General features: G+C 45.9%; 1 protein-coding gene across 1 annotated transcript in view; it reads right to left on the minus strand.

The window, feature by feature from the left end:
* The window catches only part of DGKI (diacylglycerol kinase iota), a 447,257-nt gene that overhangs the window by 345,244 nt on the left and 75,842 nt on the right, over positions 1 to 26,171 (minus strand).

Genomic DNA, 26,171 nt, shown 5'->3' on the forward strand with positions numbered 1-26,171 from the left:
TCGACAGTAGCCGCCAATATTTCTACCAAGGACTTCCATGTTCTGGAAGTTCATGGACCACCATGTTCTTCCACGGTGCTCCGCAATCACAGGGATGAACTCATGGAACACATCCAACATATTGCCCTCTGAAATACGTCCTTGGATGATTACCGCTTTACAAATGCAGCAGGAAGCACAGAGAGATGAAGTCACTTCACCGGTGTCACACAGCGGCTAAGTGACCAAAGCGGCATTTGAAACCAGACCTCAACGTCATGACCCTTAGCCACTGTGCTATCCTGACCCCAAGCTACTGGGGGAGACATACATTAAATGCATACCTACAAGTAATTATTTACATTATAAGAGTAATGAGTTATACAAAAGGAAAACGTTGGGTTCCTCAAGACTCATTTACGAGGAGGGTCTAGTGACTGTGATGTAGGGTTATTTTTCATTACCAAAGGATTCTTTTCTACTTGTAAATGTTATAGTGACATTTACCTTCCAATATAAAATGTCATATTAGTAAACTGCATTTGTACTCATGTGGCTGGAGGGGGGTTATGTTTATAAGTTTTAATCATTAGCCACTGACACCAACCTGACCAGCCATTCAAATTCTGGCCCCCAGAGAAAATCCTCTTGTATTGGTATAAACTTGGAAAAGAATTCTTCAAATTGATCAGCCCTGTCTTGCATGAACACCCTTTTTTTAATACACTGAAAAAGTGAAAGTTTTTTCTTTGTCTTTTCACATCCAATTCACTAGATATTCATTGTGAAGTTTGCCAGACGTTCATTCAGTCTCTTTGCTCTGATTTTGAAAACGTCCATCATCAGTCAAACCCACACACGCAGGCCTGGTCTCAGCCTAATTATTCATGCCTATCACTGCAAAAAAGGGAAGATTTACCCCTCGTGCCCCAGGTCTGCTTGATTTATGCCAAATGAGGGCAATTAGTAGACATATGGACATTCTCATCTACCTAATGGAAAGCTGACTCCCTCGCCCGGTCATGTTTTCCATCCAAATCTGTTTTAAATGAACTGGGAACACTGTGTAAAGCCATTTTGAAGAGTACACAGTCAGCGCATCTCCAATCAGGGATCAGGACCTAAATCCGTCCCATCCCAGCCATCTAAGCCGCGTGCCCCACACAGCTCTGTGTCCACCTGAAAGAAGGACATCTCTGCCTTTGCACAAAGACACCTCTGCCTGCCAAGCGAGTTGCCCAAAAGGCTGTGTTCTCCCATGGTGCATTTTTGTAAATTCACACCAGGTATTTTATAGACTGGCTGGGACCTCAGCATTGTTCAACCCTGTCAGAGTCACATTTCCCTTGGTCTCATTTTCCTCATCTCTAAAATGAAAAAAAAACATGAACAAAATAAGTTCTAAGCCTCCTTCCATGTTTAAAACTCTAGAGAAGACCGCAGTGTGATTTAAGTGGGGAAAAAAACAACCCAGTAGGAACTAGAGATCACAGAGGTTTCCTGGGGGACCGTGAGCAGAACTTCTCTGTGGACTGAGCCCTGGCTCTCCTGCTAGTTTCCCAAGGGGCTGCCTTCAGCTCTCCTCCCTGTCCATAGAACAGACCCAACCGGCCAACACACCAGAGTCAGAACCGCCCGGGAGACGTGGCCACGAACGATGAATGTTCTGGACACGTGTAAAAAGTGCTGCGTTTTGACAGGAATATGCATCCTAGCTCCTTCCCATGGCGTTTATCCTCCAGATGGTCCAGAGGATGTTAGTTGGGGTCACATGTCTCCTGAGTCCCTCCTTCCCTCTTTTTCCTATTTGCCTGTCACGCACATGAGCGTGTAGAGCTGCTTTCCCATCTGGGTTTGCGACTTGCGGGGTGGAACGGGCTGTCCAGGGAGGGTGACGCTAAGGTCTCTGTCTAGTGGCAACTACTCTGGTTTTGAATTATTCCTCCCAGGGTTGCCCAGTGGTTCCGCTCCCCCACAGCTTTCCAGGCTGGCGGAGGAAAGAAACAGACCGCCTCCAGCGATCAGTTGCTTTAGGATAAAGTTGAAGAGCAAACCCATCACGGTATCACACAGCAAGTGAAATCTGGCTGCCGCCTTTCCTTAAAGCCCCGGGAGAGAATTTAAAAATTAAGGACTCCGAGAAATCGAAGCCCAAATTCTGTTTATGCAGCCTGAGAGACACGTTGCAAAAATCCACAGTCTTGGGAAACAAATTGAGAAGATCTTGGTTTATTAATTCTGGATGAAAGACCAGCTTCTTCTAGCTCCTGCTTTGGATTTTACCCACATTATTCTGGGGAAAGAGGGAGACAGAATCAGTCCTGCTCGGCCCCAATGCGAGGTGTCTGATGTGAGGAATTTCCACGGGGAGGATGCCTGAGGTCAGGCTGCAGAAGGAACTCCCTGGGATATCAGCCCGGCCGCCCAGTGTCCCCACTTCAGCCCCCAGCAAAGCAGTTCAGTGGCGACAGGTGTAGAGGAACAGCCGTCAGGCTGTCTCCCGGGATTCGCCACAAACACCCCTCCCTGCCTCCAAACCAGAGAATGAGAGACTGTCTCACTTTAAGAAATGAGACTAGCAATTAACGTCGCCTGGCCGGATCCTTCTCCCCCTTCACAACAATCAGCCCCAGGCAGGGCTGCTCAGTGCACTCAGAGTTGTGCAAATACCTCACCAAAGAAACATCTCTGGAGAGCGCCTGTGACTTGCTGATATCGTCATGCTCAGCCTATGACTATGATTTTAAATACCCATCCCATATCAACTCAGTCCACATGCGATAAGGCTGCTCTCAAGCAGAAGCTGACCAGGCCTCCCCACCATACCCTGTTTGTAGGCAGCTAGGACAGTGGGAGGAGAATGACCTTCAGCGGTGGCTCTGGGTCCAGATTCTAGTCTGTCACACTCCATGTCATTGGGCAAATTAGTTAACCTCTCTGAACCTCAATTTCCCCATGTATGAAAAGGGCTGATAATCACCTCCATTTGAACGGTTCTTTTGAGATAGAAAAACACACTTCTGGCGGCCAGTGAAGAGTCCATCCCAGGGCGCGTGGACATGACCACTGCAGCCTGCTGCAAGCCATTTGGCAACCCTTTCTTGCCTCCCACCTGATCAGAAACACTGAAGAGGAGAAAATCAATTCAGCAGGTGCTGGGCACATCAACGGTCTTACTGCCCAAGTCGTCTTGATTTTAATTAGTAAAAGACAGTGAGTGTGTGCAAGTCAGCTTGCCACGGGCACTCTTGTCTGCACAGAAATATCCGGGGCATTAATTCATTCCAACAGCTTCACACATGCCTCTTCGCACAAACCTGACATTTGCGATCGTTAGAGCAAATGCAGACGGACAAGTGAACCGCTGCCATTTGAAAAGAGGGTATGTAAAACCTGTTACCCAACTTAAAGAAGAGCGTTAATCCCACAAGATTCCTTCTGGCTTATCCCAGCTTCTGATTCTTAATATGTCACATCCCTCTGTCTACGGACACCTTCCTTGTTAGGATCACGGAGAGGTTGTGGCCGATGCCGGAAGATTTCATCCAAAAGCACAATGCAGTGCTCTAAGAGGCACCTGTGCCTGACCGGTGAGACCAAACAGACCGCAGGTGCACAATCTATGTGGCACCTGCTCGCCAAACGTGACCACCTGTACCCAAATCACCATTTGAATCCCTGAGAATGACAGGCCCTTACGGGCTCCGGAGTTGAATCTAGTGACTGTAACTATCAACGAATTTGGATGCTCATTCCAATTGCGCGAATTTGCAACCCTGGGTGATCCGGGAAAGCACAGTCCCTAGTTAACGCGCATACGGCCCTCCCGATCCTGGCGCCGAGGACCACAGGGCTGCTATCCAGTCACAACGAAGCTCCAGGTTTGTTGGCGCTCGTACATCCACGGAGATCATGCATAAGGCTAACTTGGATGCTCACAAAAGGATGCCTGTCAAGAAGTTAGATGTGCCTTACGGATAGCTGGAGCAGAGTTATCAGGGAACAACAAGCTCTTAGTGGCCCAACTCCTCATCTCGCCGAGCCTGTACTAATTGAAAAACCAAATATCTGTTCTTTAATAATGATCTCCCATAAATAGTTCCTGGCTTGAGTCAGATTTATAGCATAGCTCCTTCCAAGGAGGCAGAGACAAACTCTCTCATATTGTTCTTATATGCTAAAGGCAGTTCTTTGGCTCAGAGACTGTTCCCAAACCGATGATTGCCATTCCTCTTGCCACCCCCACCCCCCTCACCCACCTACTGCCATTCCAATTCTGTCAGCTCTGGCAGCGGTGGGTGAGCTGTTACCTCCAAAAGGGAAAAAAAAAAAAAAAAAGAACTAGAACTTTAAAATCCTTCTTAGTTGGGGGTCCCCTTGCGTTAGGAGCAGCAGCAGCCACCCTGAGAGTCCCTCTGGGCAGAAACTGAACTTCAATTAAAGGAGTGCCAGCGAGCCAGTCTGGGACCCAAGGTCTTAACCAGATCACACAAGAACTCCCACGAGAGGAGCACCTGGGTGGCTCAGTCGGTTAAGCGTCTGACTCTTGGTTTTGGCTCGGGTCATGGTCTCAGAGTCCTGGCATCGAGCCCCAAGTAGGGCTTCCTGCTCAGCGGTCTGCTTGAGATTTTCTCTCTCTGCCTATGCTCCTCCTCACTGGCACTCTCTGCCTGTCTCCCGAAATAAATAAATTAATATTAAAAAGAGAGAGAGAGAGAGAACACCCATGGGAGTGGGAACCTCCACTCGAGTCCACAGTCCCACAGGACCTTCACAAAGAGACCCACCTGAAGAGACAGGTCGACCCACATGACAAGACTGATAGGCAAAAAAACAAAACCTAGGTATAAAAACAGCTTGTGTTTTACTCAATATTACCATAAGAAAAAGAATAAGTTACTATGAAAAAATTAAAGTTGAGAAGGAAAAATGAATGAAGTGTGTGAGTGAGCAAAAAGGGCTTGACCCCAGAAGTAACCAGTAGCAAGACTAAAATTTTATATATAATAGAGTTTATTAAATAAAATAATGCTGGGAAAGACCAAGGAAAGTGGAAAACTGTTTCATTATAATCATAATACCTAATGTAAGGGAGTTCTGGTGGGAACTAGACTAAAACTGACATGAGCGGAACCTGGTTGGCTCAGTCGCTTAGATGTCTGCCTTCAGCTCAGGTCATGATCCCTGGGTCCCAGCTCACTCAGCAAGGAGCCTGCTTGCCCCTTCCCACCCCCCCATCCCCCACCCCCCCTCGTGCTCTCTCTCTCTCTCTCAAATATCTTTTTTAAAAAAATAAATTAAGGGGTGCCTGGGTGGCTCAGTGGGTTGGGCCACTGCCTTTGGTTGGACTGCATGTGGTTGGACCACATGCCTCAGGTCATGATCTCAGGGTCCTGGGATCGAGTCCCGCATTGGGCTCTCTGCTCAGCAGGGAGCCTGCTTCCCTCTCTCTCTCTCTGCCTGCCTCTCTGCCTACTTGTGATCTCTCTCTCTGTCAAATAAATAAATAAAATCTTTAAAAAAAAATTTTATTAAAAAAAATTAATTAATTAAAATAAAATAAATAAAATTGACATGAAGCTGTAAAAAAATCCATTGGTGGGATTCTGCCTTAGAAAATGAAGAACATAGTTTTTGGTCGTTGGGGCAGAATTAGTCTCTGTTATGGAAAGGATTGTTTTGATGGGCTTTTCATTCACACAGATGGAAGGTAACAAGTACCTTCCCCTTCTTGGGAAAGCCTGAATCCAAAGAAAGCCCGGGTTAAAACTTGAGACTAACGTATTAGGTATCTATTTAATAATGGGAATTGGCTGTATTAACAGAACTGTGTCTGTAGATGTATAATCATTTGCTTTTGTTTTTTCCCCAAAGTTTGATTTAGAACTGATCATTCCTTGGAATTTGTTCCTGAGATACCATGCTTGGGGGTGCCTGGGTGGCTAAGTTGGATCTCAGCTCAGGGGTTGACCTGAGGGTTGACCTTGGGTGTTGACCTCAAGCCCCATGTCGGGCTCCACTCTGGGAATGGAGCCTGGGAATGGAGAGAGAGAGAGAGAGAGAGAGGTACCATGCTTGTGTTGTCCAGGGATCTGCTTCCAGGAGACAGAGCTGAAGCTAGAATATCAGGAAGGAGGTTAAGCTCTGTCATCCCTCGCTGACCCCAGAGGAGAAGCCACCAGAAAGTGATCCAGACTTAATCAAGCACAATTGGGTAGGCTGTTGGATTCCACAGTGATGTGACTGAGTGCAAAAAATCCAGATTTGGATTAATGCATTGTGAATTATTAAATTATATTTTCAGGGATATGGGGCCAAGCCACACCGTAAAGTCTCCCCTGGAGGGGAAGGAGTTCCTTGCTGGCAGTCATCCTGGGAAGAAGACACTGTTTTGTTGTTGTTAGTTGGGGTTTTGTTTAATGCCCTGAAATAGGGCAGGGAAGCTTTCCTTGTCCTCTCCCCAGGCCACAAAGGCTCTAAACTCTCAAACGTGTCGAGGCTTGAACTAGACTCTGCAGTGGGGGCAAGGCGGAGTGAGCCCCAGATTAGCAGAACAGGAGCCTCTGAAGTTAGGTTTTGGCCTGAAGCTCCATGAGTCCAAACACGCATGGAAAGAAGCGTGAGCTATTCTCCAGGTCCTGCCTGCTCTAACCTCAAGGCTTCAGCAGGGTCCTGTGAACTGAGCCTCATGGTGGCTGTCCTAAAGGGAGCCAGGGAGAATGTGAGAAGAAGACTTAGCAGCTGTCCCCAACACGGGAGGGACAGGCACAGTGTGGTCCTCTCAACAGCAGTTAGCCGTGGGGCAAGGGAAGGGACAGGATGGGGACACCTGGAAGACCTCTCAGAGATTACCTGGGAGCAGGACCCTGAGAATTCCTCAAAATCACTGAAAGGTACTTTGGGGGTGGAGGGAGTGGGGGGTGAGGGGCAGTTATTTCTAGCAATTTGGCTTGTAAGGTTCCTTGTCATAGTAATTTAAGATTAAAAAACAGTGTAATCGGGCGCCTGGGTGGCTCAGTTGGTTGAGCAACTGCCTCCAGCTCAGGTCATGATCCCGGACTTCCAGGATCGAGTCCCGCATTGGGCTCCCAGCTCCTTGGGGAGCCTGCTTCTCCCTCTGACCTTCTCCTCTCTCATTCGCCCTCAAATAAACAAAATCTTAAAAAAACAAAAAAAAAAAAAAACAAAAAAAACAGTGTAATCTTTTTTTTTTTTTTTTTTTTTTTTTTTTAATCATGGGCTGGTAAAGGTTTGGATTATACCAATGTTTGTTGAAGTTACTGTTCTTAGGCTCTGTGGTCAAACTCCCAGTGTTCGCCCAGGCCTGGGTCTCCTTTTCCTCCCAGGCATCCAAAAACATTACATCCAGCCCCTGTCCCTGAGTACAGAGCAATGCTGCGATCTGCACAATGACAGGTGAGCAGAGATGATGGCTAACGTGTGACTCTGATGTCAAGGCAGCTAAGAGCTGAGTGCCATCACCAGGCCTTCTTCCCCATTGCTGCAGAAACATTAAAGAGCACTTGCTGAAATGGGACAGCTGCAGCACAAGAAGGAAGTAACCTGGACCCAGAGTCATTCCAAACAGGAGAGTATCCCACCCTGCCTCCCGTGCCCCACTGCCCAGGTTCAGCTAGGACTTTTGAGTACAAAATACTCTCAGGGTCCTAAACTGGTTCAATTCCAGGGTTAATTTATTTTAAAAGGTTTTATTTATTTGTCAGAGAAAGAGCACAAGCCAGGGGGAATGGCAGGCAGAGGGAGAAGCAGGCTCCCACTGAGCAAGGAGCACGATGCAGGACTCGATCCCAGGACCCCAGAATCATGCCTGAGCCAAAGGCAGATGCTTAGCGACTGAGCCACCCAGGTGTCCCTGCAGGGATTACTTTTAATGGCAACATACTCTAATAGCCTAGCTAATAAGTGCAAACCCACCTTACAGACAAGCTAGTAAGATTTATAAAATAGAAGATACTTATCCAAGGTCACCTAATCTAAACCTTTAGGAGAGAAAAAAATTCAGATTTGGGTGTTTCTGATACCAGAACGTGAGCTCTTCACTTTGCTTATCCGACACCGGCTCACCGTCATCATCCAACAGTGACCGTTGGCACCTGCGTGAGGATTCCACAAATACCGTTCTAGAGATGGAGAGGTAAGGCTCAAAAGGAAAGCACCACCTTCAGATTTCTTAATCACCAGGAGTTGAACTATAAACAAAACATTCTTAAATCATTCCACACGTAATGCTATTTTCATTGTTTTTTTCTTCTGATCCCCTGAAGAACTTCTGAATATGAATGCCATCTATGGTTGGAATGGAAAAAAGGGACACACAAAACTGAAATACAGACTATGATTCAAAGATGTAAATGCAATCATTATTATGTAATCTTCATACATATATATATAGGGCAAAAAAGACTTGAAGGAAAAACACAAAACAGTCATTTATTCATCCCACAAATATTTACTGCATGTCTACTATGTGCTAAGCACTCTTTGGCACAGAAACAGAGCATAAGATAGGTAATATCTCTGCCTCATCTCCTGTTACATTCCAGTATTATATCTTGGGAAAGGGAAAGCCATGGGAATTTTTTTTTTTTTTTTTTTTTTTTTTTTTGGTGACAGAGAGAGAGAGAGAGAGCACGCGCACAAGTAGGGGGAGCAGCAGGCACACACAAGTGGGGGGAGGGGCAGAGGAAGAGGATCTTCAAGTAGATTCCCCCCTGAGCACAGACCTGACAAGGGGCTCAATCCTATGACCCATGAGATCAGGACCTGAGCTAAAACCAAGAGTCTGACGCTCAACCGACAGAGCCACAAAGGCACCCCAAGAAAGGGCATCTTAAAGACACCTGGTAAAGGAAGGAAATTATGCCTGGGATTATTAGCCTTTTATGATTTATGAGTTCCTAGTTTCTTCCAATATAATTGCCAAAGAGATAATGATAAAAATCGAGTTGGATGACAAGATAATTTAGTATCATGCCTTGTAGATAATCATGGCAACCACTGATTGTATTTTCTGAACCAAATATTGACATGCGGGTTATGACGACAGGATTATTTATGGAGACAATAGACTACATTATTTGAAATTGCCATGCATGGTTGCCAGATCCAGAATGATCATCGAATTATTTATTAATGTAATCATCTTTCCCAGCTCTAGCCGTTCTGTTCTCAATAAACTAGTAAAACAAGGTTCTTAACTTCACCTAAGATAAACTCAAACAGCTCTCCCGTCTTCTCTTTCCATGCTCCAACCTTAAAATACATGCGGCTTGTGTTTCCTCCATTTGGAAAAGGTACGAGAGCAGAGCACTGAAACAAAGTGGGGTACGTGGAGCTCCCTGCCTTCCCACACCCTTCCCCTCAGCAGTACACCTTCCATTGTTTCTGTGGAATTTTCCCCCAAGCAGATTCCCCACTCAAACCATTGGTGAACCCCAACTGATAGGCGTCAAAGGGCTATCAGTTCCCACTTCATTATCCAACAGGTCCATTTTATCCAGGATTTAAAGAATTCCTGTTTTTCCCTCTTTCTCTTTGCCTTCTTTTAGGTTACCCTAAAAAATCCTGGTCATTTTTATAACTTTAACAGAATGTAACAATCAATCAGCTGTAGGCACAGGAAGTAGGAGAAAAGGAAGTGAGAGAGAGAGAGAGTGACTGAAAAGGAGAAATTTTTGAGCTAAAAAGGATGGATGTTTGAGCTAAAAAGGATGTTTTTCAACTCCAAACTCATCACTTGGAGTATGAGGAATCAGTCCCGATTTTTCATCAAATTCAACCCTGATTCTTCATCTGCAAATAAAAGATCTATGAGAACAGAAATTTGATCTTCTTCACCATTATGTCCCTGTCTAGAATCACGTCTGATAAACACTGTTAAATGAGAGAATTAATATGCAGTGAATGAATACCATCCCAGAAGTGGAAGGAGTATGACAAAAGTCCTGATTACAGACAGCTGGGGGGGAGCTGTTCTCCTGAGGTGAGCTGACCCCCTGGGTGGGACCCAGGATCCAGAGCCAAACACGCTCAGTGGGGTTGGGTGGGAATAGGAAATCTGGAGCAGAGCAGAGCAAAAGGACACACAGCTGAGATCAAGGACCCTAGAAAGAGGCGAAAGGAGAACCTAGCAGGGGAAACCTAAGGTCGAGCAGAATTAGTAGAATCAGGAAAGAAGGCCAGGAGGGCCCTAGTCCTAGAGGAACCAGGGTAAAGGTATTCTGGAGACAGGGACTCGGCTACAGCAAAAAGAGACGAGGAGTAAAGAGATGCATATTGGTATGGGGATGGCAAGAGGTAGCGCTGGGCTCAGACCCAGGCCTTCCTACTCTGGTCCAGCAGTACCCCAAACTTGTCCACATTCCAAGCTGCATCCCCATGAAAAACACTCCCCCATAGTGAAGCATCCTTAAATGTGAGACCCACAGCGGGGAGGATCCTTGTCTGTTCAGATCCCTGTTGTATCCCAAGTGCTTAGAACAGAGCCTGGAATATAGCAGGTGCTTAGTAAATATTTGCCAAGTAAATAAACAGTACTAATTGGCAGTTAATGGAAGTTCAAACCCTCCCCCATTATAACCTGTGAGTTACTTTCTCATCTACCCTCTCCTGTCCTTCTCCCCACACCAATAAACCCTCCTGTGGGTGTTCCAATCAGCAGGAGTATAAAAGAGAGAGCATCCCAGCAGAGCACAACACCCAACCCAGCCTTGGAAGGTGTCTGCACGTAAGCAGGTAAGCAGTCCCACAGGGTAGCTGGGAACAGGCAGGTTCCTAAGGGGCTTTGTCATACTTTATGCCCCTATCTGTGATTCTGGGGAGCCAGGAGGACCAAGAAAAGAACTGACATGTTAACAAAGGTCTTTAAGGCCATAAAGACTTCATGCTGATAATCTTGAGAGGTTCTCCACATCCACAGAGAATCTGGCTTAAAAGTCGGAAAGAAAACTACAGGGAAATTTAGAAAGGCCAGGAAGTCAGAAATCCTAGGCTCCAGAGACAATTTTTTTTTTACAACTAACTAGCTCTCTTAGCCTCAGTTTCTTCAGCTGTAAATGGAGTGGATTATTAGTAGATGATCTCTATGGGTCACTTCCAGGTCCAGGCTAACTTTGGTTTTAATCATACTTCTGTTCCTATCTAAGGTTAAGGCATCTCTGAGTCTATTATAACTAGGAATCTTATGCCAACTGGTTAAGATTCCTCCTATTTTGTCCTTGGGAAAAATAAGGGTCCCTCTAATATGGAAGCAAAGTTCTATTTCAGCGACCAGCTGGGGACTACAGACTGATATTACAGACTGATAGAAGAAGCAACCAGCATTGTCATTTCTTAATCTCCATTCCGAAGTTTCTACCTACTGGAATGGGCTATGCAAGCCATTCTACCTAATTTGAATCCCATAACCATGCATATTTTTCTACAGCCACTATTAGAACCTAACAGATACTCTAGCTATCTTAGCGGATTTCTCCTATTAGATAATTAACTCTGAGAAGAGGACTGTATTCTGTTCACTTGAGTATCTCCCCTAGTCCTGACAGGCTACTTGCACTGGGTGGGTCCTGTAAGTATTTATTGAGTATCTTTTCATATATTCTTATCATACATATTCCTATATACGTTTCAGGTATGTCTTTCCTCCTTTTTTGATAAGTTCAGAATCTCCTTCAGTAGAGATAGTGCTCATTCCTCCATTAAAGACACCCTATTTTATGTTGCTATAGATCTTCTGAAAGCATGTAAAAGAGGAAATCAAACCAGAGCATGGGTCATATAGTAAATATTTTAGGCTTTGGGGGCCAGAGAGTCTCTGTCATAACTACTTAACTCTGTAGTTGTAGCACAAAAACAACCACAGACTGTATACGTGTGTGGGCGAGGGTCTTTATGTGTGCTGTGTTTCAATAAAACTTTATTTATAAAAAATGGGCAGTGGGCCAGACTATGGGCTGCAGTTTTCCAACTCCTAAGGTAAATCTTGGAACAAAGAAACAGGTGTAAGAACAAGTTATTATCATTTTGCCAATCTCAGTATGAGAGATTTGGTCCCGTGTGGATGCTTAATGAACAAGTTAAGAAAAAAGACAATAATAATATGACAATAATGAAAAAAAGCGACATCTCTTGGTTTATTGGTTACGTCTAGGACCTAGTCAATTATTTAACTGCATTTAATAAAATGGATATATGTTTGACTATGTATTTAAATCCATAGCCACATGCAATTTATCAATATGTTGCAAAATCATAAGCCTTGCTACCATAACCTTCAGAAAAAAATATTTGGCTATTTCCAAAACTTAACCCCAGAACAAACCTCTCCTAGATAGAAATCTTCAAATAGATCTCCCTCTGGATAATAAAAGCTAGGGGAACCAGTGGAGAAAGTTACATAAACAATAACAATGAAAAACGATGGGTGCTGAACTCCCATCACTTAAGAGTAACATCATCAATTTAAAAGGAAGAAGAAGAAAAAGAAAACTCAAATCACACAATCCTGCATGGGTATAAATAGGGGGTTCTGGTTTACAAACTTCAGTCTGTGAAGAGGAAACAGGAGGATATAATAATATTTGTCAACTAAATGTGTTGCTATAACCTAGGACAGAAACAAAAAGGAGAAAATGCTTTACTCACCAGCCCCCTGAGGCCTCTGACACTGGTGCTGGGCACCTGTCTTGGTTCCTGCAGCTTCTGCAAAAGAGATCCAGCCATCGTGGACTCATTTCTCCAAGGTAGTAGCCCTCACAGACTCACGTGTGTGTTACTTGTGCTCAAGTGTGCACTGGAGCGCCAGTGCGCGCGCACACACACACTGTGGGCCTGGAAGTTTGGTGCTCTGTACTCAGAGTGATTGTCTCAACTCCTCCCCCATGAAGTCCCTAAATAATAAACCAAGTTAAATTGGAGCGATCTGACTCCCAAGAAGAGGAGAGAGAAAAGGATAGGGTGGCTCAGCCAAAAAGATAACAAAGGCTGCAAACTGATCCCCAGGAAGCTGGAGGAGGTTGAAATGGCACCAGGATACTTGGAGACCCAGACACTCTCTGGCGCTAGACACTGGCCCGGAAAGTGGATTAACCGGGCAGATGGTATCAGAGTCGGAGCCAGGATCCCCAGGAGAGGCTGCCAGGGACCAGGGCATTGCCCTCCACATACAGTTAGGGACCTCGCAAGCATTCTAAGGCCTTTCAGGACCCAGCGGCCCCATCCCCCAGGAGTCCACAAGTGCACACCCATGGGGCAGTTTAATCCCTCAAGGTCAAAAGAAATGGAAGGGAAGCAGGAAGAAGGAAATTACTAAAAGTTAGAGAGGAACAGGGTGTAAAGCCTGAGCCAGTTTATACCGGAAATCAAGGCTGATAGAATGTTCAAATTCGCTTTCTATTCTCTTTGACTGTAACTCAGTCTTCCCCCCATTCAGATGTAAAGTCCAAGGTGGGCAGAGGGTAGGGACTGGAAGGCTGACAGGGAGGGGTTAAAGAGAAGTCCCCCTCCCAGCACCGCCAAGAGCAACTCAATTCCTGGAGCTGAAGCAATGACGTCAGCATCCTCTGGCTCTGGGAGCAAATTCCACCTGCGCCCAGAGCACTGCCCCAAATGGATGGGCGCTGAGAAAGAGGGCGACACCAGGGCGGCCAGTCCCATTGAAACGGGGCAATCAGTGTTTCTGTTACGATATTTAAACAAAGAACAAAGAACCAAAAAAAAAAAAAAAAAAAAAAGAAGGAAAAAAAGCTGGAGGAGGAAGGAATTATTTCCAAAAATGGAATCCAAACTGTCAGAGAGGAAAAACAAAACAGCAGCAGCAGTAAGAACAAGAACAAAAACAAACAAAACCTAGCCTAGAATCCATCGGAGAGCTCAAAGTGGGGGTATGCGAGGGAGGTGGGGGCCCTGGGGCCCCCCAGGGGCCAGTCTTCTTGCAGCGCCCTTGAGGAGAGCAGGCTGCCAAGTATTCCTGTCTCTGTCCCAGGGCGGCCCCCTCTCACCAGAAATGGTCCAGGTGAAGGGAGGGTGTCCAGCACTACCACCACCCCCACCCCCCTCCCCCGCCGCCCAGCCCACCCCTTCTCCTAGAAGCACCCCTCCGGGCACTGGAGAGTGTAACAAAATGACCTCCTCTGGAAGGAAGGAGGTCACCGGGTCGCCTCCAGCTCCTGTTGTTTTTCAAATGGGCTTCTCAAATGTAAGCGGACGCGGGTAAGAAGGGCAGAGTGGGAGTCAGCCTGGCCTCGGCTCAGGATCCGCCCCCCACCCCAAAGCTGTGTGGACCCATTCACTGGCTTGGAAGCCGCAAGGCACGTCAGTTTCACCCTTTCCTTGGAGGGGGTGCTGTCCCCGGGTAACCCCGCCCCCTCTCTCTCACCTCAGGGCACCTGCCTCAAATAACTTCCCCGGTGTTGTCATTCACCTCATGGATAATTGATAGCACGTCAAGCTGATGCTAAGAAAAGAACAAGGTGGTTAGACGTGTGCCTACTATAAATAGACCCACGACATGACCAGCATTTGCCAACTTTTGAGCAGAGAATGGCAGAAGCAGAAACAGCAGCTTCCCCTGGGTCCTGGGGAGAGCCGGCTTCACCCTGGCAGCCGCAGCCGGGCTGAGTCGCTTCCCTGAGCGGCAGAGGGCTGGGAAGACGCGCCTCTCCCCGTTCGGGAGCAAAATTAAAAATACACACGTGCGGGAACTTGTGGGCTTGTTTGACAGATGCAGCCACAAAGCTCAAACAACACATGTTTTTAAAACGTTTGCCTTCTTCCTCCCATATTATCTGTTTTCTTTCTTTTGTGTGTTTTAGGCACTTTATTTCTGTATCCTGCTCTCCAAGGGATTTCTGGTTCTAAGCTTTTATACAGACACCTCTGCACAAGTGAACTGATAGATAATGGGCACTTGGGTGGACGGTAAGTGAGGTATGTGTTAGACACTGCAGGTATAAAGAGGAAAAATAAAATAGGGCCTCCAGCCTCAAGAGGCATTGGTCAGAAATCCATTTGTTATAAGTAGCAAAAATCCTTTCAAAATTGTAATGTAAATGAGAGAAATTATGAGGACGCAAGGCCTTTCTCAACACCTCCTTCTGTGAGCTCCCAAACAAGGGAGCCAGTCCCAGGCAAAGACTGGATGAAGGGTGTTGCCTTCCCATCCAAGCCTGTTGTTTTTAATGGCCTCAAGATAGTGGCCTTTAATTTGAAAGAGACATGGAGAAAAGGGACCGAAAACAAAGGCAACTGTACAAAACTTTACAGGCTAAAAAATTACTTCTATGTAAAGATTGAGATCCTTGGCTTGATTACTCACATATAGAACAACCAACCTGGAAACAAATCAACTGAATGCTTTTAAATCTTTGAGAGCACTGAGTTGCCAAATAAACAAGTCTAGTCTGGAAAATCCTACTCCCCAAAGTAACCCCAGCTTCCCCAAAGCTCCACCAACAAGAAGGTTGGAGAACAGGTGGGGAGGTAAAAGGTTGACAGCTATTGTAGAAAGACACAACTGGGCTCTTGGAACACTGAAAAAATTAAATTAAATTTTTTTTAAAAAGGAAGAAGACAACTGACTTCTGACTCTGTAAAGGAATCACTACATTTCAGAATCACTGAAATCGACTATACACACTCTAAATGTTGGGGTTCACAAACAAAGCAACAAATTGGAAAACACTGGACACTTGAAGGAACATCCTTGGGTCCCTGGTCCAGTTCCTAAATGGGTGACTGAGAACACCCCTGAATGCCTCCTTGCATGGCAAGGTCTTAGGAAAGGTAGACTTCAAACCAGACATTCCCCAAGGACACCAATTAAACAAGATGAGAAGTTCTTCCTTTACCCAGTCATCAACCATAAGCAAGAGGGAGGGATGAGAGCTGAAAACACAGTAGAATCACTAGTGCACATATATCACCAATAAACCTGTCTCCTGCAGGGACCTTAATAACCAAGCAGATAGGAGATCTCTCCCCTGTTTCCAAGCAGAGCATCTCATCAATAATCCAGACAGGAGATAATATGCCGAGACCTGCTGTGCCCTCCCAGCCAAATCCGACCTCAGGGGCTCCAGGTTATCATGCCCCCATTTCGCGCCTAGGAGATGACGGAAATATACCCTTGGCTGCACAGCCTTTTCTGATTCATTTGTAAGTTACACTAATAATCCCATGATGCAAACAGAGCAGGGGGGAGGAAATCATTCGGAACCGTCAGAAAGGTTATTTTTGCAAGACGTAAGGGAATGATTATAATGATTTATTAAAATCTTACAATGTGAGAAAGTAAGATCAGCAAACAAAATCCAATTAAGGAATTCACCAAATAAAAAGGAGCTGAACTCCTCCAGCCTGAGGTTGACAAAGAAGCCATTCACTAAAGAGCTTTATATGCTAAACTTAGCTGGGTAAACCTAGTTATTTTCCACGCAGTGCTGTTCTTAAAAGAGCTATTTAACTTCATCCATCTCTAGGATCTAAAAGACTAAGTATTTCGACTTGTGGAGGGTTTTTTTTTTATAATTTGAATTCCAATTTTAAAATGAACTTGCCTGAGAGACTACCTTGAGTAGATTTAAGAGGCGATTAATATCATGTTTATAATGCTAACTCCTCAACATCTTTCCTCCCTGCCCTCTCTTCTTTTACCTTCCCTAAGACCTAGGACCCCTTCAGTGTTCAGCTCCTTTGGCCCAGATTGGTCTACATACTTTCTGTCTCTCTCAACTATTTGGGCTCCATATATTTTACATGTGTTTCCACATAGTTTGTTTTTTCAACATTTCCACTTTCCATTTGTTTCTTCTCTAAATTTTATCAATCAACATAGCTCAGGTTCCCCAAGGCAAAGGCAAGAAAGCTGCGCTTTGACACTTCAGACTCCCTCTTCCTGGGTACCTACACTCTCTTCTGCTTCATTCAACACTGGATTCACTCCTGCATACGAGGTCCTCAGGCTCCCCGCTCCACCTGAGGGAAACCTCTCACCAAAGCCACCGGTTCTGTCCCAAGGACCAGATTCTGCTGACATCTCTCAGTCCCATCTGCAGCCACCAACACTGGTAACCAAGTCCTCCTTTGGCTTCGGGACAGGAGGCAGTCCTCAGTATCCTACTGCGTCTCCTTCCCAGGCTTCACGTTCTCATCCCTCAGCGTCCCCAGGTTCCTTCACACACGTAACTTTTTAAAATGTATTTCTTGACATCTGCTCTGTGAAGTCTTCTGTTTTGGACTGAAAGTTTGTGTCTGATTCCCCCACCCTGCTAAATTCTCAGTTTGATGTCCTAACACCCCAGGGTGCCTGTATTTGGAGGAAGGGTCTTTAAGGAAGTAATTAAGGTTAAATGATGTCATCAGGGGAGGGCCATGATCCCAAAGGATTAGTGTCCTCATGAGGAGACATTAAGGAGTCCTGTCTCCTTCCGTCCCTCCCTCCAACACGCATGCGTTGAGAAAGGGCCATGTGAGGCCACAGCAGGAAGGTGGCTGTCTACAAGCCAGGAAGACAGCTCTTATCGGAAACCAAACACCCCTGGAGCCTTCATCATGGGTTTTCCAACCTCCAGAACTGTGAGAGAACAAACTGCTGCTGTTTAATGGCCCCGTGTGTAGTAGTTTGTTCAGGCGTCAAGAGCAGTCTGATGGGCCTCCCTTAATCTCCCTCTTTCTCACCCTATCGAGCTGATGCTGCTCTCCTCTAGCGGGGATGACCACCCGTCTATCACTGCATCCACCATCCTGTGATACAACCGCGTGTTGCTGGGTCTTTCCTACCTACTAACTATGAACTCCTCATGGCAGAATCAAAGCCTCACATTTCTCTGTGTTCTCTCAGTCTAGAGCAGGAGCCACCCACAGAAAATGTTCAGGACGTGCTTGTGAGGTGAATGAATGAATTCATAAATGAGACGGACAACACTGAATTTCTTGTTTGCATCTGGGTTTAAGGCATTTATAAATGCATTATGTGCGCAGACGGGAGTGTGAGTTTGTGTGTGCGTGGGTGTCTACACCACGAGATGATTTATTTGCAAGGGGTGACAGTGTGAGGGAATCGATGAGCTTCAGGCTCTTATCATAGAACTGTCTCTCCATCCCTTCCCAAAGTCCTCCTGAATCTCTAACGTGGTTCCCACCCAAAACGGATCACCTCGTATCATTTTATAACCGTGCCTTCCTTTGTTTTCCCTCCACTGGAAGGACTTAGCCAGTTACCTCCCACTGTGTGGCTCTGATTCCCTGGGCCAGTACTGACAACGCGAGGCCAGACTGAAGTCACTTGTTCCAGAAATCCCTCTGAACCAATGAAATCTCAGCGTAGAACCCATCCCCCAGGTGCGGAGAACTCTTCACAGCCTGCTGAGCAAACCTATGAGTTTATGAGTTACAATGTAGCCAAGAAGAGCGCGATGACTCTATCTGCCCTTAGAAGATGGTTTTAAAAAAAGGGAGGGGGGGGTAGCTTTAGGCTTATGGCCAAACTGGAAAAGTATGCATACTCTTTCCCGTTTTGAGAAAGATCTCTGCACCCTGGGGAAATCGGGCCTCTCTCTGTTTTCTCTTCTCACAGCTATTTATGACTGCTTGGAACAAAGATCTCAAGTCCTCTGTCTCGTTTTAACTCTCTTTGTGCAAAGGAACCTTCTTTTTCCAAAGCCTTGGGCTGTCCATGCTTCTTTGGAGGGAGAGAGACTTAGAAATGGATATGCATTGACACTATCTCCTCTTTCCCAGTCAAAACTGCACAGTGTTGGAAATGACAACTGTGGCACCTAACCCTACAGCCCCGACATGGTTCTAAGAACCTCCAGGGGAGGCGTGGGCTCCAGTCCCCCTGCGGTTCCCTCGGCTCCCAAGCCTGTGGCCCATTTCACGGTGAGTCCAGCTTTTATTTGCTGGAGGGAGAAACTTAGTTAGAAAGGGAGGAAAGGAGTGGACTGTGGACTTCCAAGGCCATGTTTGCAAATCATTTTAAAAGAGCCTAAGAGAAAGTCTGACCTGTCTCTCTGCCTTCCACCGGGCGACTGGTACTACCTGGGGTGGGATCTCCCTGGGGTGTCAGGAGGAGATACTCAAGCTAAAAGCATCATTTGTGTGGGATAACGGCACTGTCTTCCATTTCCTGTTCGAGGGCTTTGAGTTTACCCAGAAAGGACCTGCATTCACATATTTTAAAGCATCTACGTTCTATACAGATAGAGATTCCCAAGCAGCTGTAGATGTGGTGGCCGCAGAGTAAGGATCCAAGACTTCTAAGAAGTTCTTGGATAATGACGGGCCTGGGCTGACTGAAGAGGCTGCAGTAACAGAAACTCGCGGGAGTAAAAGGTACAGCGCGAGGAGCACAGTCGACGGTGTCGTGCTAGTGTTGTCTGCGGACAGACGTGGCGGCTACACTCACGGTGAGCACAGCACGATTTAGGGAGTTGTTGAGCCACTGTGTTGCACACCTAAAATTCAAGCAACACTGTGTGTAAAAAAAAAAAATATGAACTCGGCACGCCTGGGTGGCTCAGTGAGTTAAAGCCTCTGCCTTCAGCTCAGGTCATGATCTCAGGGTCCTGGGATGGAGCCCTGCATCAGGCTCCATGCTCAGCAGGGAGCCTGCTTCCCATTCCACCCCCCTCCCCACCAGCCTCTCTGCCTACTAGTGATCTCTGTCTGTCAAATAAATAAATAAAATCTTAAAAAAAAAAATACAAACTCACCAACGTACACACACACGTGCACACACATGCCCCACACACAGCCCTGAGCAGCCTCAGGAAAGAGTCTTGACGGGCTTATGCCTCGTTTGTTTCAAAGTGGAAATGTGATGTCCTGAGAAGCTAAAAGAAAAAGGCACGTTGGTTTGTGCCACCTTCGCTACCATAGCGTGACTCAGGAAATGTGGGGGCATAGTGCACCTGTGCCTGGGAGACACAGGGGTAGACTGAGACACCAGATACTGACTCCACCTAGTCCTCTTCTGTACCTCCCAGCAGGAATCCTGCTTAGTCCTTGGGAGATAGTCCCTTTCTTTGAATCAGCTGGACCCATCCCACCTGCTGATCTTTCCTGACAATCGACCTCCTTTTTCCCTTCCAGTAACTCTTGGCGACTATGGTGATTTCTGGAACAGCCAAGGGCCCTGAGAGAAGAAATGTCTTTTCCAAAACTTTAGGCTTATACCCAGCCAACAACTTCCAGCTCCCCTCCACCTCCCTCCCTCTTCCCCAAATCCTGAGTGCCTCAGCCCTAAGCCTGTTGTCATGGTTACTCTCATCTTTATCTGCTTGCTTGTTAAACAAGCTGAGTTCACTCCAACTCATCTCCTGGTTACCCCCCACCTCCTTGTCCTTCATCGCTTCCCAACCACCCCATGCCCAGGTCTTTCCTTTCCTGGGGGATAAAAGGAAAATGTAGTAATCACTTTTCCCTTCCCACCCCTCCAGTCTACCAGATCTTATCAGAAGATCTTCTGTGATACTCCTAAATGGAATAGTGCCACTCATGTCAGAAACAAGCAACGAGCAGAAATGAAGAGTCTACACAAGTTCTAAAAATGGAGGGGGGAAAAGGAGGAAAAGGGACAAGAAGGGATAAGTCCGATGAGAAATATTCTGGTTGGCAAAAAGAGGCTGACATCTAGAAAAGTTACATGCTGGGCCTACCAAGGTCCAATAATGCCAACTCCACCCAGGGAGCTCCCCTCACTCAGAGCAAGACCTCGCATCCTACTCTATGGAGACCATCCCTTTCACCTCCTCCCCTGACATCCCACCTTCCCCTGGTTCAGAGGGATGATATTCCCTCCTCCAGTCCAGAGCAATGCCCTTCAGGCTGCCCTGGATTCTCTGACCTCCTGCTTCCTTAGGGATCTCCTTTGTCCCACAGTGTTACAGAGAAACAAAAATTGTATATATTTAAGATGTGCAACTTGATGTGTAGATATTCGTATACATCGTGAAGCAGTCGCCACCATCAAGCAAATTAACACATCCATCACATCACATAGTCAACCATTTTCTTTTCTTGCCTTCTTCCTTCTTTTTTTTTCCTTCTTCTTTTGTTTTGTTTTGTTGTTTGTTCATGTGTGTGGTAAGAACACTTAGGGATCTAATTCAACCAAAATTGCTTAAGCTCCTGAACCATAAACCAATTTCTTTCTCCTTACTCTTCCCCTGCAGCATGTAAACAGCATTTCCCATCTTAGAACAAATTTCCCTTTGGCCCCATTACCCTTTAAGTGAGGCCCGCTTATCTTCCTTCCCTCAACTCTACTTCCTTGTTATGCATCACCACTCCCACCTCCAACCCTCCCAGCACCCGGTCAGAGCCCAGGTCTTGAGGAACTTTCTGGATGCTAGTCAGTCTCCTAGCTATTGTACTCCCTGACAAGTGGATATGGGGGTTAACAGATAAGACTCTGGAGCCCCTTTATTTATGTTCAAATCTGGGGGCTAGCATTTGTCCACTGGGTGATTTTAGCCAAGATATGTGACCTTCCTATTGCCTCAGGGGCCCTCTATACCACTGGGGTAATGACGGTAGCTACCTCAACGGGTTATTGTGATGGCTGCATGAGGCAACAAGTGTAGAACAACCAGAGCAAGGTCCCCCTCGTAGGAAGCCCTGAAAATTGCAGCAGTGGCCTTCTATAATCCAACCACAAGGTGAGGACACTAGGTCGTGCATCCCTCTGTTCTGGATCCCTGCCCTTGACAAACTTTGCAAACTGGCTTTGCACATTGTCTCATACCCACCCCCCATTGCTCCTGGTGACTACACCATCACACATGCTGCTCCCTGAATGCGGGACACATGCACCCCCAAAATGCATTCCACAGCCTACAACTTCTCATTCTTCAAACGCTCCGATATCAGCTTCTCCGGGAGGACTTGCTTGGTTGAGGAGCTCCCCCGGCCTTCTTGGGGTTCACTACATTTTCCAGCATCCTGAGCCACCTCCACCAAAGCACTGTTACGGGATCTTATCTGTGCCTTGTTCTCCCTTCCATTGCTGTGCACCTTCTAACCCCAGAACCTAGTCCAATTCTTGGCAACCAGGGAAATTAACATTGATAACTAAGCGACAAGGAATGATCTCAGTAGGATTTAGCTCCACTGTCTCAATTGTTTATATCTGTTTGAAGCCTTTATCCACTCACCCAAAATATTCACTGCAACTTCAGATCACCTAACATTTTGGTATCACGTACTCTTTATCCTCGCCTACATTATGAATATAAAGACTCAAATAGGGACCCAGTGCACGGAATCTCTGTGTGAAGCACTGTATGGAAGGACCCCGGAGAAGTCATTCAGATAGGGGTGAGGTATCTGAGTTTTACGCAACTCATACTTCTCGATCTTGTCTGGGAACTTTGGGGTGTGACGTGGCCTGATGCAGATCCCGCCCAATGTCTTCGCCGAGCTCCCTACACCACATCTGTTATACTTACCTCTATTTAGGGTTTGCAACTTTAAATTTCTTAAAAAGAAGTCATGCAACCTGGACAAGAAGTTCTCTGTGAACCAGTATCTGCATTTAGGCTCACTCCTTTCCTGTCCACGTCCTTAACGAATTGTCTTGTTTCATAACCTGTTTAAGAATGCGTTATGGAAATGATGTCAGACTCTCTCACCTCCAGGCCGCTCTTGAAAGCCTAGAAAATGTTTGCCTATCTCAGTTTTCCACTTCCTGTCCCATTTATTACCCATGATTCTCCAAAGATTCTAAATAGTAATTCAATACCTTCTCTATATTCCCTAGAATGTAATCCATCCAGGCCAAAAGGCTTGAATCATGTAGCTCAGGCCTGTGTTTGCAGAGAGAATCTGAAAACATGGGATTAGGACTAGTTTTCCTCTATGGTTACTGGAAAGTTAGAGGTCTTTCCTAACCTTCTGTAACTTCCTTTGTAGATTTAGGCAAATCAATCATCCATTGATTTTCCTAAGCAGAGTGGTATAACTGTACAACACACACATGTATTTTAGAGTCAGAAAGACCAAAAATAAGAAAAGAAGCTTCATCATCTAGTGGCTGCACCCATGGACAAGACAATTAGCCCCTGTGTCTCAGTATCTTCAGTTTCAAGATAAGGAGAACAATAATACTATCTTTCCAGACAGCTTTAAGATGTCCGAAAAGGCTCTTAGAAATGGTGTGTGCTTCCTCAGCTGCCACTAGGCTTTCCTTCACGCTGTAGGAGTAATTTTTGGCATGTAATTCCTGATGTGAAAGGGTCCAGAATCACGTCAGGAATCAAATGGCAGGAAGAATTAAAATAATCAGCACAGCGATGCAAGACTTCCCCAGAGGAACTGCTGAAAACTTCTTATCCATAGATCTTACTTTCCTTATACATTTGATGTGAAGTTCATGATGAATGCCTAAGAGGAAGGTCAGCCCATTGTGTCACTGGAATGCTCTGTAGAAAATAAAGCAAAAACAACAACAAACAAACAAAACGGGAGCAACATAGACTACCTAGAGTGGAATTTAGCAATAGCGGAAGGAGACTACCAGGATGAGACCTTGCTGAGAGCTCTCAGATACGGCCAGAAACCACATCTCTACAGAGCTGGTGAACTGCATATAGTTCCTGGGTCAGCGGGCAAATCCTGCAGTACCCGGTTCTTATTTTATCTGGGGCGATCACCTCAGCTTTCATTCCCAAAACCCTGATCCGCCCATACCTGAAGGCATCCTAAGGTATGTCTATGATGGAAATGTTCAAAGCTTTCTTCGCTTTCAAGCCTATTTCAGTTTCTAGACACACACAAAAAAGCTGAAATGTGTATTTGCTCCTACTCGGGTCCCCAGAGCTTCAATGACCCTACTTCTTGATGACCACATCAGGCTGGATCAGCTCAAGTATGAGATACAGGAAGGAAGGTGAGTCCTCACAGAAATCAGCTTGTCAGCCATTAACTAGGGTGGACGCTTAGCTCTTAAACTTTTCTACGTGTCTATGGTTGTTGAAGTATATTTAGGTTTCAGGGGGAAGAAAACACAGCACTTTTTTTTTTTTAAGCTTTCTGAAATAGGATTTGCCTCTCATGGGGAATTATTTTTTCCTCAGCAAATTTGACCTTTTTCTCTAATTTCCCTTCACACTCCTTTCTAGGCTTCGAGATAAAAATCCTTCTGTTTGAAAAACTAGAAAGCATAGAATGCTCAGGTCCATCGTCACCCATTCTCAAGGGGAAACCACTTCCTTCTCAAGAAAAATCACCTTTGCAAGTGAAAATGAAAACTAAGAGAGGATCCCTTGAGATCTCCTGGACTGGGGGAACCCTGCCTTTTACAAGGCCCACTGTCTGGTTCTGGGGCACAGTTGTGACTTAAACGCTCAATGGGAGAGAAGGCGTCAGGAGAAAAGCATTCCTCACTGACCTGCTTTGATGGTTACCTTCCTCTCAAGGCGACTCGGGAGCACCTACCCACCCAAGAGCAGGTGCTCCTGTGTGTGAACTGTGAGCACCTGTTTGCTCCTAGTCCCCAGAGAGCCCTCCACCTTTCACCGAGCAGTTGTCAGTCTTCCCTAACAAGGATCAGAGCATGCTGTCCTACCTCTAACCGGTGAGGACAGAGTAGCCCGGATCTGAGAACCAGAGTAATGGGGTGTCTGACTGCTTTGGCATTTGTTCAGTGTTTGCACATCATCATAACATTTATTTTAAGCCTGTAAAGGTGCCAAGTGATAGCTCACTGATCAAATCCTATCACAGAGCCAGCGAATCATTAATAGATATGTTTCACTGCTCATCCCAGATGTGAACGGTGTCACTCTGGAACAGGGGATGTTTCCTAACAGGATCCAGCCCCACTCTGACTCCAGCCCTGGGAATCAGCGTTTTTAAGAAGCTTCCCGAAGCACACCAGAATCGTCGTTCCAGATAAACAGACTCAGACATTTCAGTTTCGTAATTCAGAAGGAACGGTCTGCCCCCTTTTTGCCAAATATATACATTTTTTAAAAACCAGGAGAGGGCCAGGATGGTTTCAGTTGAACTTGTTTCCTGCACCCCCAACCGAGCATCACTTAGAGCAGGAGTTAGAGAGGATCTTGAAGTTCCTTTGGTTCATTTCCACCTACAGCAGAAGTGCTGGGCCATAGCACCTGTTCTTCCAAGCTCCGCTTAAACGCCTCCAAAGGCAGGTCATTTACATCCCCCAGTAGGGGCAGTTTTCCCCCTACCACAAGAACCCATGACCAGGATGGCCTTTCCTCCCGGTTGGCCTGGGGTGCCCCTGACAGACAGGTGACAGTGGCATTTTACAACTCATGTATTTGAAACTCAAGATGCCCCCCTTTACCTCAAATGTCCCGGTTTGGAAGATAATACACCGGATGACCTTATAATTTACATACAGCACAGGATCAACGTGAATTCCCTTATCCTGCAACACAAAGATGTTCACAGTCTCATCTCATCCTACCTCTCCGGTCTCATTCAGACCTTTCTGCCATGCCCGGCCCCCTCAACCTGTCCTGCACAGAAATGCTCTCCCTTCCCCACTGCACACACAAGGCAACTGAGGCACAGGCAGCAACTTGCCTAGAGTTTTACAGCTGATAAGAAGTAGACAGTTTTCTTATCCATCCATATATACCCAGTTCCAACGGTTTCTCCCAAGACACGCAGAGGCCAGAGCCTCTCCTTGCTAATTGCTCCTAACAAATTCATATTTGCTCTGTCTAATCAAAGGTACACCAGCAAGCACAAGTCTCCACCAAAGGAGGGGTTTCATCCTCGATCAATACCGGGAGGTTCCATTAATGCAGCTTTTCAGTTGCCTCATCTGATTTAGCAGCTTATATGGAGCTTTTAGTCAAACAAAACCTAAATGTCTTTTCTCTACCAGAACTACAGCCAGGAGATTTTTTTTTTTCCTCCCATCATTATCATTGATTTTTTTTTTTTAACTTCCAAATAAGATTTTACATTTATCTCTTTGAAATGTCATCTCGTTATTTTTAACCCAGCATTCCAGCATATCCAGATCATTTTGACATCTATTTTTGTTATCGATTACATCGGCCATTCTTTCGAACTGGATGTCTGCTGCAAGTTTGAGAAACACGCTTCTAGTGTCTTCTTCCAACCTGCTGACAAGTGACTGCTCAGGGCAAGCCCCGGAACTAGGAACCTCAAGATCATTTTACTTATGACATCCG

The sequence above is a fragment of the Lutra lutra genome, chromosome 11 (assembly GCF_902655055.1).
Source record: "Lutra lutra chromosome 11, mLutLut1.2, whole genome shotgun sequence".
In the NCBI taxonomy this organism is placed as follows: domain Eukaryota; kingdom Metazoa; phylum Chordata; class Mammalia; order Carnivora; family Mustelidae; genus Lutra; species Lutra lutra.